The following is a 13,750-nucleotide window of genomic DNA, read 5'->3' as shown; positions in this document are numbered from 1 at the left end:
TTTAGCCAAGACAGGATACAGGTTAGGCACCTCCTTCAAACCAACATGACTGAAATATCTGTGTAACACTCAGGGAGGGTAAAAGCAGAGGTAGCATGAAGTGGTTCTCTTTTCTTCTTTTTTGTGGTGTGTTTGTTTTAATTCCACTTGAGGGCACTGTCTACTTCAGCAAGAATGGGATCAATTTATATTTGCCACTTATATAAGACACCTGTGGAAACCTCTATCTTGACACAATATAAACAAAACTCCTTATAAGGGCTGCCCAAACAGCTATCCAACCCCTCAATTTGGTTCTATTCCTTTAAAGGACCAAACTGAAGTGTTGGTTCTTTTTGACCAAAATGCTTTTAACATGTCAACACTTTCCACAAGAAAATGTCCTTATTTTTTTCTTGATCATTGATGTATCATTATGACTGTAAATTATTTTGCATAACTCTTGATCTGCAAGGCTGTTATTTTGTTAAAAGGCTGTATCTTATGCTTCCTGAGGTCACGAATGCTTTCTACAGATCTACTGTCTAGAGTTTTCCCTTGCATATCAGCCATTTTCTGTGGTTTCCTGCTGTATGCATTTGACTCCTTTTACGGCCTTGTTGCTTTCCAACTTATCGCTTCGAATCAGTTCTGAGAAGCCAGGTAGTGAAATATGTTTGTGTGTTTGAAAACACAAAGCAACAATCGTGAAAAGAGGAATGCATACATTCTGAAAGGGTCTTTAGGAGCAAAGGGCACATAGGCTTTATTGAATAGAGATTCTGGTCACTCACAGAAGGTTAAGACAGTCAAAAAGCAACTTTGAAAAAAACGAGCTGTTGTTTTGGTTCTCTTTAAAATGTATTTAGATTTTTAGGGCCAAAATTTTTTTGAAAGAGGTAAAGCAATTCTATTTTGAAAAGAAATTCTTTTTTAAAATTCCTAAGAATAATGTCTTCAAATATTACAATCAGAAACTTCCCTGAATCTTAATAATTGCTTTATACCAACAGCTCCTACTCTATTGGTCCTGTAGCTTAACTATTCATGTCACAATTTAAAATAAAAATCATTAATGCTAATAATCTATTATTAAGACAAAACTAAATTACTATATGTGCATTAGGACATTATGTTAAATAAATTTGATTATAAGCTTGCTTTCTGAAATAATTTAAGGAAGAGAATCCACAGTAAAAATTGATATAACTGCTAGGTTTATAAAAATGTTTTAGGGTAATAAACTATAGCTTTCAAGTACCATATTTTAAAGTGGACTCTACAAGGAGTGGTAACTTTTTTCCTAACTTTCATTAGCACAAGTGGAAATGAGCTTAGACTTAGCAACAGGATGGGTCATGTTAGACAACTAAAATAGTCAAGCACAAGTTATCAAATATTTCAAAAGCATTATCCAAAAATAAAGGATACAGCCTTTCCTCTTTCAGAAAGAATATATTAAGAACAAGTTTGAAACTCTCTTATTAAAAATTGATTCTCTTCACTGCAACTGATAGAGAAAGTTGAATGGGAAACTTTACAGCTCGAGTCTAGAGATATACAAGGCAATCAACTGAATGATCATTAATATTCTCGGCCAGGCACAGTGACTCACGCCTGTAATCCCAACACTTTGGGAAGCCAAGGTGAGTGGACAGCTTGAGCCCAGGAGTTTGAGACCAGCCTGTGCAACACAGTGAAACCTCATTTCTACAAAAAGTACAAAAGTTAGCCAGGTGTGATGGCATGTGCCTGTAGTCCCAGCTACTTGTGAGGCTGAGGTGGGAGGATGGCTTGAGCCCTGGAGGGAGGGACTGCAGCGAGCCATGATCACGCCACCGCACTTCAGCCTGGGTGAAAAAGCAAGACCCTGTCACACACTCTCTCACATATATACACACTCCATTATATATATATATATATATATATATATTTATTTTATGTACTCAAAATACCAGTATTACAATAAAAATATGCTAACATACATTTCTCCCCACTGTAGAAGTGAATATAACACCAACAGTCTACTTTCACTGGGATGTGCATAGTAGTTAAACAGTTAAAGTCTTAGGTACCCCAAGCAGTAAAAACTGACTCAACACAATATGAAGGGAAAGATCTAAATCACATTGTAAATGAGTTATTTATCATCAAGAAGGTTGGTTTGTTAGTTTGGTATTTTTTACGCTTTCAGTACAGAGTTAGATACTGAAAACTACATCATCTAGGCTAGGCACAGTGGCTCACTCCTGTAATCCCAGCACTTTGGAGGCTGAAGTGGGAGGATCCCCTAAGCCCTGGAGTTCAAGGCTTTAGTGAGCTGTGATAGCACTACTGCACTCCTGCCTGGGTGACAGAATGAGAGCCTGTCCCAAAAGGAAGAAAAAAAAAGAAAAGAAAATTAGCCGGGTGTGGTGGTGTCTGCCTGTGGGCCCAGCTACTCAGGGTCCCAGCTACTCTGGAGGATGGGAAGATCGCTAGAGCCCAGGAGGTCCAGGCTGAAGAGAGCTATGATCACGCCACTGTACTCCAGCCTGGGTGACAGAGCAAGACCTGGTCTCAAAAAAAAAAAAAAAAAAAAACAAAGAGGAAAGAGAGAACACACACACAAAAAAACCCAACATCAATCCACATTCACTCAGCTTCTGCCTTTAAGTAAAGGCCTAGGGAACAGCAAGACAACTGAAGGAAAAAGAAGCACAGCTAAATTCAAAGTCACCGTAGGGCAGGTGGGGGTGAGGGGTCAGTGTGAAGGGAGAAATTTTCACTTGTATTCTCTTATTATTTTGCAGGTTGAATCACTTTGAGTGAGTATATCACAAATGACTCATCTAAATACTATCTTACTTCAGGCTGGGTAACTGTGTGATTATGAATATCTTGGTAATAAATACTGAATGAAAATTACCAACGAGTTGAAACACAATAATATGTTTAACCCTAAAGCCATGTTGAACAGAAGGCCTTTCCTTTGAGGACGCTGATGAAGGAGAACAGTTCAGGTTCACACAGATTTGAAAACATTTCTGGTTATCTGAGCTTGTTGATGGTCTGGATTCTGAGTAAAGGGGAACTTACTTGTATTAAGATAAAGTCATTCAACCAAGACGAGAGTTGGAAGGCACAAATATTTATCAATTTTCCATGAAGACAATGGAAAGATGATCAGGAAATATGTTTTACATGAAAATGTTAAAGATTACAATTACCACATTCTGAAAGGCAACATATAGTACAAATGAACATCAGTAGCTACAGAAAACTACCAATGGTTAACTTATCCAGAAGATGCAGTGTTTTTCTGATTCTCAAGTTATCAGGTTATATTGTTCATAAGGATCTCACAAAGACAGATCCAATTCAAGAGCTTTTTGCATCTCCAAAGATATCCTGCTTGTTCTAAAAACCACAGGAAGCTATTTAAATTAGAATAAAACTTACAATACTTAATTCTGCCCCTAATTATAAATGGCAAAGAGGTAAGAAGGTCAGCTTGAACACCAAAGAAAGAAGACATGTGGGCCTTTTTCCAAAAGCTTCTGGATAGCTAGAATGATCATCCTTTTAAAAAAGAACATCTCTCACTAAAAGACAAAGTTGTTATATTTCTAAACAGCTAAAGAATAGAGATATAGAGATTCCGTGGCCAGAAAAAAGACTGAGTCCGTTTTAATTTTCCTCAATGACTAATTTGTGTCACAAGTACACAGTCCCTAATACAAGTGGGATTTATAAGGTTAAAAAAAAAGAAAAGAAGAGCCTCTCACATCTGCATATTCCCACTGGAACAAGGAATACTGCTGCCTATCTAGTGTTAAACCTAGCCACTCCACTGCCAAACTGTGAATTCCCCACGTCCTTCATTTTTGTATTATCCAGTGCCCACATGAGAGCCTGGCATATGCTAGGCACTGAATACAGAGAAATGAATGAAAGACTCAAGTGGTAACAGTGAAAACAAAATTGCATTTCCTCCTCCTGTTTAAGGGATTAAACCAAGAGAAAGAGAAAAGAAAAAGACTCAGGAATTGGGAGTATTTAATGAATTTTGCCTAAAACTTCAGTAATTCTCTAGATAAAATGAAATCATGCTAAACCACTTCATTGTTATACATATAAGAAGAAACAAATACGGAAAATTTCACAATTACGAAACCAAGTTGTTTTGAGGTTTATTTGATACTAACTTCCTACAGCCTCACTAGCATGTATGATGCTTATAAATTCTGTACAACCAATGAAAAAAAAACTAATTTAAATCATAGTGTGAAAATCAGGAACAAAATACTAATAGTTTGATAAACAACGTAACTATTCCTTTCTCTCTCCTTGTGTTGGAGACTTCCTTAAATCAAACAAAACCACAGTTTAGGTGTGCCAGACTATAAAAATCATTGCTGCTTAATGTTAGTTGTGCTTTATATAACAAGCCTTATCTGCTTCTCACAAAAGTTACCACCCAGAGGAAGGTTTATTTGCAAGAATACTATACAATTTTGCAGCAGAATATTAGAGAATGTTCTGGGTGTTACTTCAATAAGAATTTCCAGCAAATCATTTTCTCCTAATACTGTTCTAGTTCAAATCCACCTACTGCTCAGTGGGGAATGGGAGGCTAAATTCTTAAGGCCATTCAGTCTACTTGGGGCGTGAGGGGGTGTGTAGAAAGCCAACAATCAAACGAACACCCTCTCAAGGCCTGGGTGCTTCTCTGAGAGCCAATGATTGCAAAATGAACAATCTTATTAAGATCACTAATTAGCCCGAATTCAAAAGCAAGGTAGGCATGCTCCTTAGCTGAGCTAAGGATAAAACTTTCCAGGAAAAATTGAGGAGAAGAAGGTGGCAGGGATGATGGGGGCTGGGAGACTGCAAGGCCACAGGCTTGGTGGCTGAAAGATGACAACTATCCTAAAACATTCAAATGCCAAGGGGTGGAAGAGAAACGATGCCAAGTACATGAATAACCGGCAGCTGACCCAGCTGAGTACCAAACTCAACACCATCTTCCTGAAGATTTCATGACTTCGCCCCCGCCCCCCATTCGCCCCCCACCCCCCTCGATTGTTAACATGAAAGAAAAACATAAAGAAAGAATACCTGTCACAGCAGGGCGCACCTTTCAACTAAGGAACTCCGGGTGGCTGTGTAGAACCATCCTCACCCTGGAAAGGGGGAAACTGAAAGAAAAAGCAGAACACGCCATTAACAAGGCCAGAACCCCGACTGCCATTCCTGGACGGGAGCCACCAACACCCGCAAAATCGATCGGTACGTACGCCCCGCGGCGCGGTCGGTAGGAATCACAGCCCCGGGCTCCTGAGGCCAACCGTGGCCGTCGGGGCCCGCCAGCGGCCTGTGCCTCAGTCTCCCAATCTGTAAATGGGGTGGGGGGCGGGAGGGGGACAGCGTCCCGCGCGGCTCCCGCCCCAAGTCCTCTCTCCTCCGGGGGTCCCGACGGTGGCGACCCCGCACGCTCCCCGGACTCGCAGCCCTCCCGGGAAGCCTCGGGGGATGGGGAAGCCCCGGTGGGGGGGGGAAGCCCGGGCTGACGTCAGCGGGCTCGGCAACCCGCGGGCCCGGCCGGCTCGGGCCCGGGCAACTAACGGGCCGGCGCCGAGGGCCCGATGGTCGCCGCGGCGGCTCCGGACGCCCTGAGGCCAGGCGGCTGCGCCGAGGGGATCCAGCCGCCCGCCGGCCGCCAGCCGCCCGCTCATTCACTAACCTCGGGCGGCGGGGCGTCGCCCCTCGCCCCGGCTCCCCAGCCCGCGTCCCGGGCCGGCCCCGGCTCCCCACACCCACCGCCCTAGTATTTACCTCCGACGCGCGGCCCCCGCGCAGCCAAACCTGCTACCTGGGCCCGCCCCCACCTGCCCCGCCTCCGAACCGCACAGGGGAGAGGGAGGGAGCGGGGGCGGAGGGGGCAGCCGCCGCGCTAGCCAATCGTAGGCCGAGCTGCGCTCCTGAGCGGGCCGTGATTGGGCCTCCCTGTGACAGACCTTCCTCCAATGGCTGCCAGCCCGGCGCCGGCCGAAGGGACTTTCCGCTCTGTCAAGCTCGGTGGAACCAAAGGGAAAGCGAAGGGGCGGGGCAGAGAAGAGCGGCGGATGGAGGCGGGAAGCTCAAGCTGATTGGGCGAAAGGCTGTGGGTGCCGCATCACCATTGGCTGATGCTGGAGCCGGGGCGGGGCGCTGCGCTGCCACCAGCTCCGCCTCCCGTGCTCCCGCCTCAGCTGTCAAAACTGTAGACGCTTAGGTTTGGGCTGGGTTAAGAGTCCAGATGAAGGTTGAAATAGGATTCCAGGATGCCGTGAGAGAGCAAAGCTTTAGAATCAGACCTCAGTTTGAATCTTTGGCGCTTTCATTCAGTGGCTGCGTGACCTGAGGAAGTCACAACCACGCTGAGCCTCAATGTCCTCATCTGTAAAATGGAGATCATAGTATCGGTTGTCTTACAGGATTGTGGCAAAATACCGAGCTAAAGTTCCTGGCACGCAGTACCAGCTCAGGAAAGGTTCATCTCTTCCTCCTCCGCAGATTCAGCCTGGGACGCTTGCTGTTTCCGAACCTCTGTTGCCACCTATCCCAGTTTGGAGGGAATTTTCCCAAGGATGGTGAAGAAGGGATTTCCACACGCCGCCTCACTCAGCTCCGCATCCCTGGCCACCAGCCAGGACTTAGGGTGTAGTTAAGGATCTTTCAATTAGAAGGGAGGCTTCTGATTCCCAAAAGCACTCAAAATATTTAAGGAAGTGCTTTTTATAATCAGTCCTAGAGCCTTGCTGCACTGGATACTCCTGTTAATTAATTTCTTCTCCTTTGACATTTTAAGTGCTAATTATAGGAGAAGGTGATTAACACTGAGAAAGGAGGAGGGGTGTGTGTGTGTGTGTGTGTGTGTGTGTGTTTAATCATGACACAAATTTCCCCCCAGTGGAAAGTGACATGTTTCTGGAGATCCAGGGAATTTAAACCAATGAATACATAAAAGCAGTCACATGAGTGATGACTAACAGTAGCAGTAGACAGGCCACCACTCTTCCTTGCCATAGTCATCCAAAATGAAATGAGCATCTTTTGAAAACCTAAGCCTCATTCTACTCCTGTCCCTCTTTTGTCACTCCTATCTTCCTGTTTTCCAGGCTTCATGACCACACTGCTGTAGGAAGCCATAAGTTGGAAATCAACGGGCCTGGCTTGAAGTGTGGCCTTAGGCAACACCGTTCTCATCTACATCTGGATTCTCCAACAAAGCTGGTAGGACTCAGAGGTCACAGTCCAACTGTCCGGAAGAAAATTTCAGCTGAAATTTGTTTTTGCCTAACCCATACGATAAGGAGGAAGGAGAAAAGAATGTGAAGGAGAGAGATTTGGGGTCCTTTTAGGCAAGGCAAACATTCTCATGTTACCACTGGGACCACTTCTCTTATCTGCACGATCTACATCCACTGGTCCCTTAAGGCATCTGAGTTTGCCACTCTGGACTAGAATATTTTCATGTCCCTTCTTTTTGTTTTTGTTGTTGTTGTTGCTGGGATGTTTGTTTGTTTGTTTGTTTGTTTTGAGACAGAGTCTTGCTCTGTTGCCTAGGCTGGAGTGCAATGGCGCGATCTCAGCTCACTGCAACCTCCGCCTCCCAGGTTCAAGCGATTCTCCTGCCTCAGCCTCCCAAGTAGCTGGGATTACAGGTGCCTGCCACCACACTCAGCTAATTTTTGTATTTTTAGTAGAGACAAGGTTTCACCATATTGACCAGGCTGGTCTCAAACTCCTGACCTCAAGTGATCTGCCTGCCTCGGCCTCCCAAAGTGCTGGGATTACAGGCATGAGCCAATGTGCCCGGCCTATTTTTGTGTCTTTTCTGTTGATGGTGTTTGGTGCTGCTGAGGTCTCTACTTCCATAGGGCTTTCGTCCCCAGGCTCTGTCCTGTCATACGTTCACTGAATCAGTGCCGGGGCCTGACTTCATCTAAGGGATCTTCATCCAAGTCAAGCCTGACAAATGGGGCTTATCTCAATTATCATTTCCTATCAATTGGGAATGGCTGCTTAGAACATTGCGTTAAAACAAATTCTGAACTTGTATTCAGGCTCACCGGGAAGAGAGATATCTGCCAGGGGATAAGATGGGGAGATAGTGTCATGGTGCTATTATTTGCAGTCCTTGGTGAACCAGCCTCTCATTTTACAGGTAGGAGATGAAGGCCCAAAGACAGTAAATTACAAGCCCCTGTCACTCAGGAGATGGGCCGAGACCCTGATTCCAAGCCAAGACTCTTTCCACCTCTGTTAAAATGGATTCCCCAACTGAAATGCTCATCATCTCTGCCTTCCAAATCCTCCCTTCATGGAGGACCTAGTCAAAGTCCTTTACAGACATGTCTTCACAGAGGGCTCCAGCCCTCACTAATGACCTCTCTCAATCCACCACCCCACAGCCTCTTCCATCCAGCCTGGTCCTGGGTTCATGGAACTAGCGGTTGTGTTACTGAGCAGGTTCCAGGAAACATAGCAGTGTACAAGAGAGATGCCACACTCCCTCTGGCAAAAAAAAAAAAAAAAAAAAAAAAAAAGGCAAACTAAAATACTCATTAGATGATCACTTACTTAATTATGGCTGTGGTAAGCCTCAGAAGAAGAATCTCTCTGAGCATGCCTAAAGGGAGGTTGGCCACTCAGGGAAGGCCTGTTTGAGGAAGTCACCTTTGAGATGAGATGGGAAAGATAACTGGCAGGCAGGAGTGAGGGGGAACACTCCAGAAATAGGAAACAGGAAAGTGCATGACCTGTTGAAGAAACTGGAAGAGGCAGAGCGCAGACAATGAAGGCACAAAAGAGCCTTGGGAGCCAAGGACAGGGGTTGTTCTCCATCCCAAGGTCAATGGGAAGTTTTGAAGGGTTTTGCAGGGAACATAACACTGGTTCTTTTTTTGTTTTTTGTTTTTTGTTTGAGATGGGGTCTCACTCTGTTGCCTAGGCTGGAATACAGTGGCACAATCATAGCTCACTGCAGCCCCTGTCTCCTGGGCTCAAGTGATCCTCCCACCTCAGTCTCCCGAGCAGCTGAGACTACAGGTACGCACCACCATGCCCAGCTAACTTTTCTCTTTTGAGTAGAGATGAGGGTCTCACCATGTTGCCCAGGCTGGTCTTGAACTCCTGGCTTCAAGTGATCCTCCTGCTTTTGCCTCCCAAAGTGCTGGGATTACAGGCATGAGCCACTGTGCCTGACCTAACACTGATTCTAAGCTGTCTTATGTAGTTCTCTCATTGCACACAGCAGGACCCTAACATAAAGCTATTGAATTGAATGGAGCTTTCCCCACGGAGGATGGTGAACTCCAGGTAGCCTGCTAGGGGCATGGGACATAGAGTAACACACCGTCAGGACTCAAGGGAACCTGCTCAGTGGCACCGGTCATGGTTATTGACTAGACCCTGCTCCATGCTTCCCAGTGCCTACCACGGGGTACCTCCTACTTGCAGTCTCTCCAAATTTGGTGTCTCTTTTATATCCTACTGCCTTCTCAGCATCTCCACTCAACACAGCCAAAAGCGAACTCCTGATATTCCCCACCACCACCCCCTGCAATCCCTCTGCACTCCCCATCTTAGTAAATGGCAACTCCCAGATGTCCATCCAACCTCCCATGGTTCCAGCCATTTTCCCACCAATCCTGTGAATATGGGCATTCAGAATGAACACCAGGCCAAGTGGCTAACTGGACCAGGTATCCGCACAAGCAAGGATACGTCACAGGCGCTTTCTCCACAGTAGCCCAGCACAGTGTTTTGATCCATGGATAACGGGCTGAGGTCTTCCATCTCTGAGATGTGCTTATCTCTTAGGGAAGGGAAATTCCAAGTGCAACTGAACATTCTGTCTGAGGACTTTTACTCTGACCACCTAAAAGCTCTTTTTGATAAGATAAAGGGGATTACTTTAATCATCTTTAAACTAATCCAGCCGAACTATAAATCCATGCTCTCCCATTTGAGCTATTTGCTGGTATCAATGACAAATAATTTCTATGTTTGATTTTTAAAACACACACAGAAAGCTCTTTATTAAAGGGAACTTTCTGCTACATCTGGATCCCATTTTGGGCAGTTGATGCATTAGGGATTGTTCCATGTCCCAGGGAATCTTCCTCCTTTACCAAGGAGACACAAATGATGTCAGAAAAAGGGTGACTCATTCTTATAAGCTGCCCCAACTTCTATTTTCTGCCCCCTTTAATAAAGAAAGTGGATCCTTCCTTCATTCAACAAATATGTATTGAGCACCTACTATGTGCTAGGCACCTTTGTAGACTCTGAGGACACTGCAGTGAGCGTGGTTCCTGTTCTCAAGAAGCTGACATTCTAGGGGAGGGGAAAAATGACCATGCATCAGGTAGTTCATGCAGAGAAGACAATACAAAGGAAGGCAGGCAGTGGCTGGAAACTGCTATTTAGGTAGATTGTTCAGGGAAGGACTACCTCATGTAGGTTGCATTTGAACTAAGACTGGAAGGAAATGAAGAAGCCAACCACACCACTGTCTCAGGGAACAGTGTTCCCATAGGAGGGGAAAGGCAAGTGCAGAGGTCTGGAAGCAGCAATGTGCCTGGTGTCCTCAGCAATGTGCCTGGTATGCTCAGGGAACAGCAAAGAAGCCAGTGAGGTTGGAGCCCAGAAAACAGGTGTGAGTGGCAAAGGGGAGGCCAGAGAGGATACAGGGGGTCCAAGTCAGATGAGACCTTGCCTTTTACCCTGCACCAACAAGAAGTCCTGGAGGGTTTACATCAGAGCAGTAGCTGATCTGACTTATGTTTTAATAGGTTCATGCCTCAGGTCAAAGTCAGTAACAGGGAGACTGATGCAGTAACCCAGGCAAGGATGGATCCCAAAGGGAACCCCTTGTTTCCTGGGGGTGGAGGCAGAGCAGGTGAGAGGGAGGGGTGCAGGGGGATGTGGAACTGAAGATATCGAGAAGTTGTTACAAAGCAGAAAGAGATGTAGCACTCCTGAAAAGAAGCATTTTCAGGGTGAGTGATCAGGGGAGTGGTGATGCTTAGGGGACTGGATCTGCGGATTGTTCAGGAAATAATAATAGGTTGGGATTAAATTTAGGGGGAAAAAAACGATCCAAGGGAAGCCAATCAAAGAGCCTGGATTGCCAGTCTTCCCTGCTGCGATCTCCGCCTGCGATTCTCCAGGGGAAATGTCCTTTATGACCTTACAGCTCACCTGGAACCCTCCACCTAGGGCCCGAGGCAGCACATCCTCTCGTGCCCGGGCACTTCCAGGCATTGCCCTGAGTACTGGGCACTTCACACACTGGGCTGGACCACTCACCGGAGTGAATAAGGAGGCTTGAAGCTGTCCTGGCACAACAATGGAATGAAGCGCTAGTCTCAGCTCAGCCGCTTGGAATATGACTCCAACTCTCACATTTCTGTGGGGTGTATTCATTTCAGCTTTTTGTTTGGTGCTATGGGGAGGGAAGGGCCCTCAGACTGGCATCCTTTTTCTTCCAGGATGATGATGAATATTATGAAAGTCTGAGGCTGTTTTTAAAATTCTGCTCTGATACGTTGTTTTTCTGTGCATAAGAATTATGTATTCTTAGCTGCAAAACTGGAATCCGTCTGCTCATGGATAAACTTCTGGCCATGAGCATGTACCTTTCAGGTAACTTCCCTATCAGAGAAGCTTACAATCAAGAATCCTACTTCCCTAGTTCCCTACACAGGCCCAGGAGGCTTTTGGTGGTATCTGCTGGACTTTTGAAAATTAGGGAATTTCTCCTACTCTGAACTCTACCAGGAATCACATATCAAGATCTCAGTACCATCTTACCCAGACCCTCTTGACCTCTTCTTTCTCCATAATCTCTTTCTAGCTCATATCATCCAGACTCGAGGGCCCCATTCTCAGTTTGACACTGAGGACACCCACGCTATTATCTCTGGCTGTGACCTTTCCCACGAGCTCCAAATTCACACCATCTTTTGACGTCTCCACTTAACTTCTCCATTTCGGTGTCTCAAACTTGACAATTCAAAACAGAACTCCCTCCCACTTCCAAACTGGTTTCCTACCCAACTTTCCCAGGCCCCCAGTTTCTCAAGTCAGAAATCTATGAGTCATCCTTGATGTTTGCCATTCCCTCATCCCTCCCATCCAACCCATTCGTAGGCTCTTGGGAATCTACCTCCAAAATGTCTCTGGAATCCATCCTCTTCTCTCCACCTCCACTGCCAACCGCCTCTCACCTGCAATAGCTCTGAGGCAGCCTCCCCACTTCTTCTGCCTCCCATCCCCACCCCTACATATTCCTGTCCTATCTCCACCCAGAAGCAAACAAGATCTTCTTTAACTGTAAATTGGTTCACATCTCCCCTGCTTAGAACTTTCCAAGGCCTTGACATTATTCCAAGATCAAGACCAAACTCTTGACTGTGGCCAGTGAGACCTTTCCTGAACTGGTCCTACCTACCTCTGCAAACCCATCTAGTGACACCTTTCCCTTAGCTTGCCTCCAACATAGTGTATTAGTTTCCTATGGCTGCTGCAGGAAATGACACAAATTATCCCCTTATAGTCCTGGAAGCCAGAAGTCCAAAATGGGCTGGAGCCAAGGCAGGCAGGGCTATGCTGCTTGCAGAGGTTCTAGGGGAGAATCTATTTCCTGGTCTTCTTTGGCTTCTAGAGCTGCAATCCTTGGCTCATGGCGCCTTCCTCCACCTTCAGAGCCAGCAGTGTAGCATCTTACTTGGTGATCACATTTCTTTCTTCTCCGGTGTCATATTTCCCTTTGCTTTACATTGTCCTTTAAATTTCTCTTATAAGGAAACTGCGATTGCATTTAAGACCCACCCAGGTAATCCAAGATGATCTTCCCATCTCAAGACCCTTAACTGAATCCCACCTCCAAAGTCCCTTTTGCCAGGTAAGGCAACATTCCCAGGTCCCGGGGATTAGGATCTACATATGTTCGGGAGTGACTATTGAGCCTACCATGCATACCACGCTCCTTCCCTCACCAGGGTCTTTGTACCTCTTGTCCCCCATTACTAGAATGCTCCCTTCTTCCCTCTCACTCTTTGCTTGGCCATATCTTTCTCATTCTTGGGGACACAGCTTACCTGGCACCTCCTCAGACAACCTGTCTCGGACCAGCCCCTTAACAGCCTGAAGACTTTTTTTTTTTTTTTTTTTGATACGGAGTCTTGCTCTGTTGCCCAGGCTAGAGTGCAGTAGTGTGATCTCAGCTCACTGCAACCTCTGCCTCCTGGGTTCAAGCAGTTCTCCTGCTTCAACCTCCCAAGTAGCTGGGATTACAGGCACCTGCTACCATGCCAGGCTAATTTTTGTATTTTTAGTAGAGACGGGGTTTCACCATGTTGGCCAGGCTGGTCTCGAACTCCCGACCTCAAGTGATCTGCCCACCTTGGCCTCCAAAAGTGCTGAGATTACAGGCATGAGCCACAGTGCCTGGATGAAGACTTTTTCATGTCTTTTTCAACTGACTTGTTTTCTGCCTGCCTCTCCCTCTACCCTCACCTAAGCACCTTGAGGACCATGTCTGTTTTGTCAATCCACTGGTCGTCCTAATATAACTGGTTAATAAATCATTGCTGAATTTATTTATTTATTTATTTATTTATTTATGACAGTCTCGCTGTGTCGCCCAGGCTGGAGTGCAGTGGCATGATCTCAGCTCACTGCAACCTCCTCCTCCAAGATTCAAGCGATTCTCCTGCCTCTGCTTCCCAAGTAGCTG

General features: G+C 45.8%; 1 protein-coding gene and 1 long non-coding RNA gene across 15 annotated transcripts in view; one reads left to right on the top strand and one right to left on the bottom strand.

Annotated features, from left to right (window-relative positions):
• CYLD (CYLD lysine 63 deubiquitinase) overlaps positions 1-5,991 on the bottom strand; it is a 60,227-nt gene extending 54,236 nt beyond the window's left edge. For 4 of the 14 annotated variants that reach the window (XR_008621484.2, XR_008621483.2, XR_008621485.2 and 1 more), the window contains exons 1-2: positions 5,797-5,991; positions 5,080-5,159 (exon numbers count right to left, since the gene is read on the bottom strand). The gene's annotated coding sequence lies outside the window, so the exon portion shown is untranslated. Of the gene's footprint in view, positions 1-5,079; positions 5,160-5,258; positions 5,631-5,704 lie in introns of those variants that run through there. The other 10 variants (XM_063597986.1, XM_034940145.3, XM_057300129.2 and 7 more) reach the window with 6 other exon arrangements.
• Positions 4,919-8,564, top strand: LOC134729359 (uncharacterized). The gene is made up of 2 exons (XR_010110361.1): positions 4,919-5,250; positions 6,517-8,564. It is a non-coding gene; the product is annotated as an uncharacterized LOC134729359 (long non-coding RNA).
• The last annotated feature ends 5,186 nt before the right edge of the window (positions 8,565-13,750 follow it).

This window comes from Pan paniscus, chromosome 18, assembly GCF_029289425.2.
Source record: "Pan paniscus chromosome 18, NHGRI_mPanPan1-v2.0_pri, whole genome shotgun sequence".
In the NCBI taxonomy this organism is placed as follows: Eukaryota; Metazoa; Chordata; class Mammalia; order Primates; family Hominidae; genus Pan; species Pan paniscus.
This window is presented reverse-complemented; position numbering and strand designations above follow the sequence as displayed.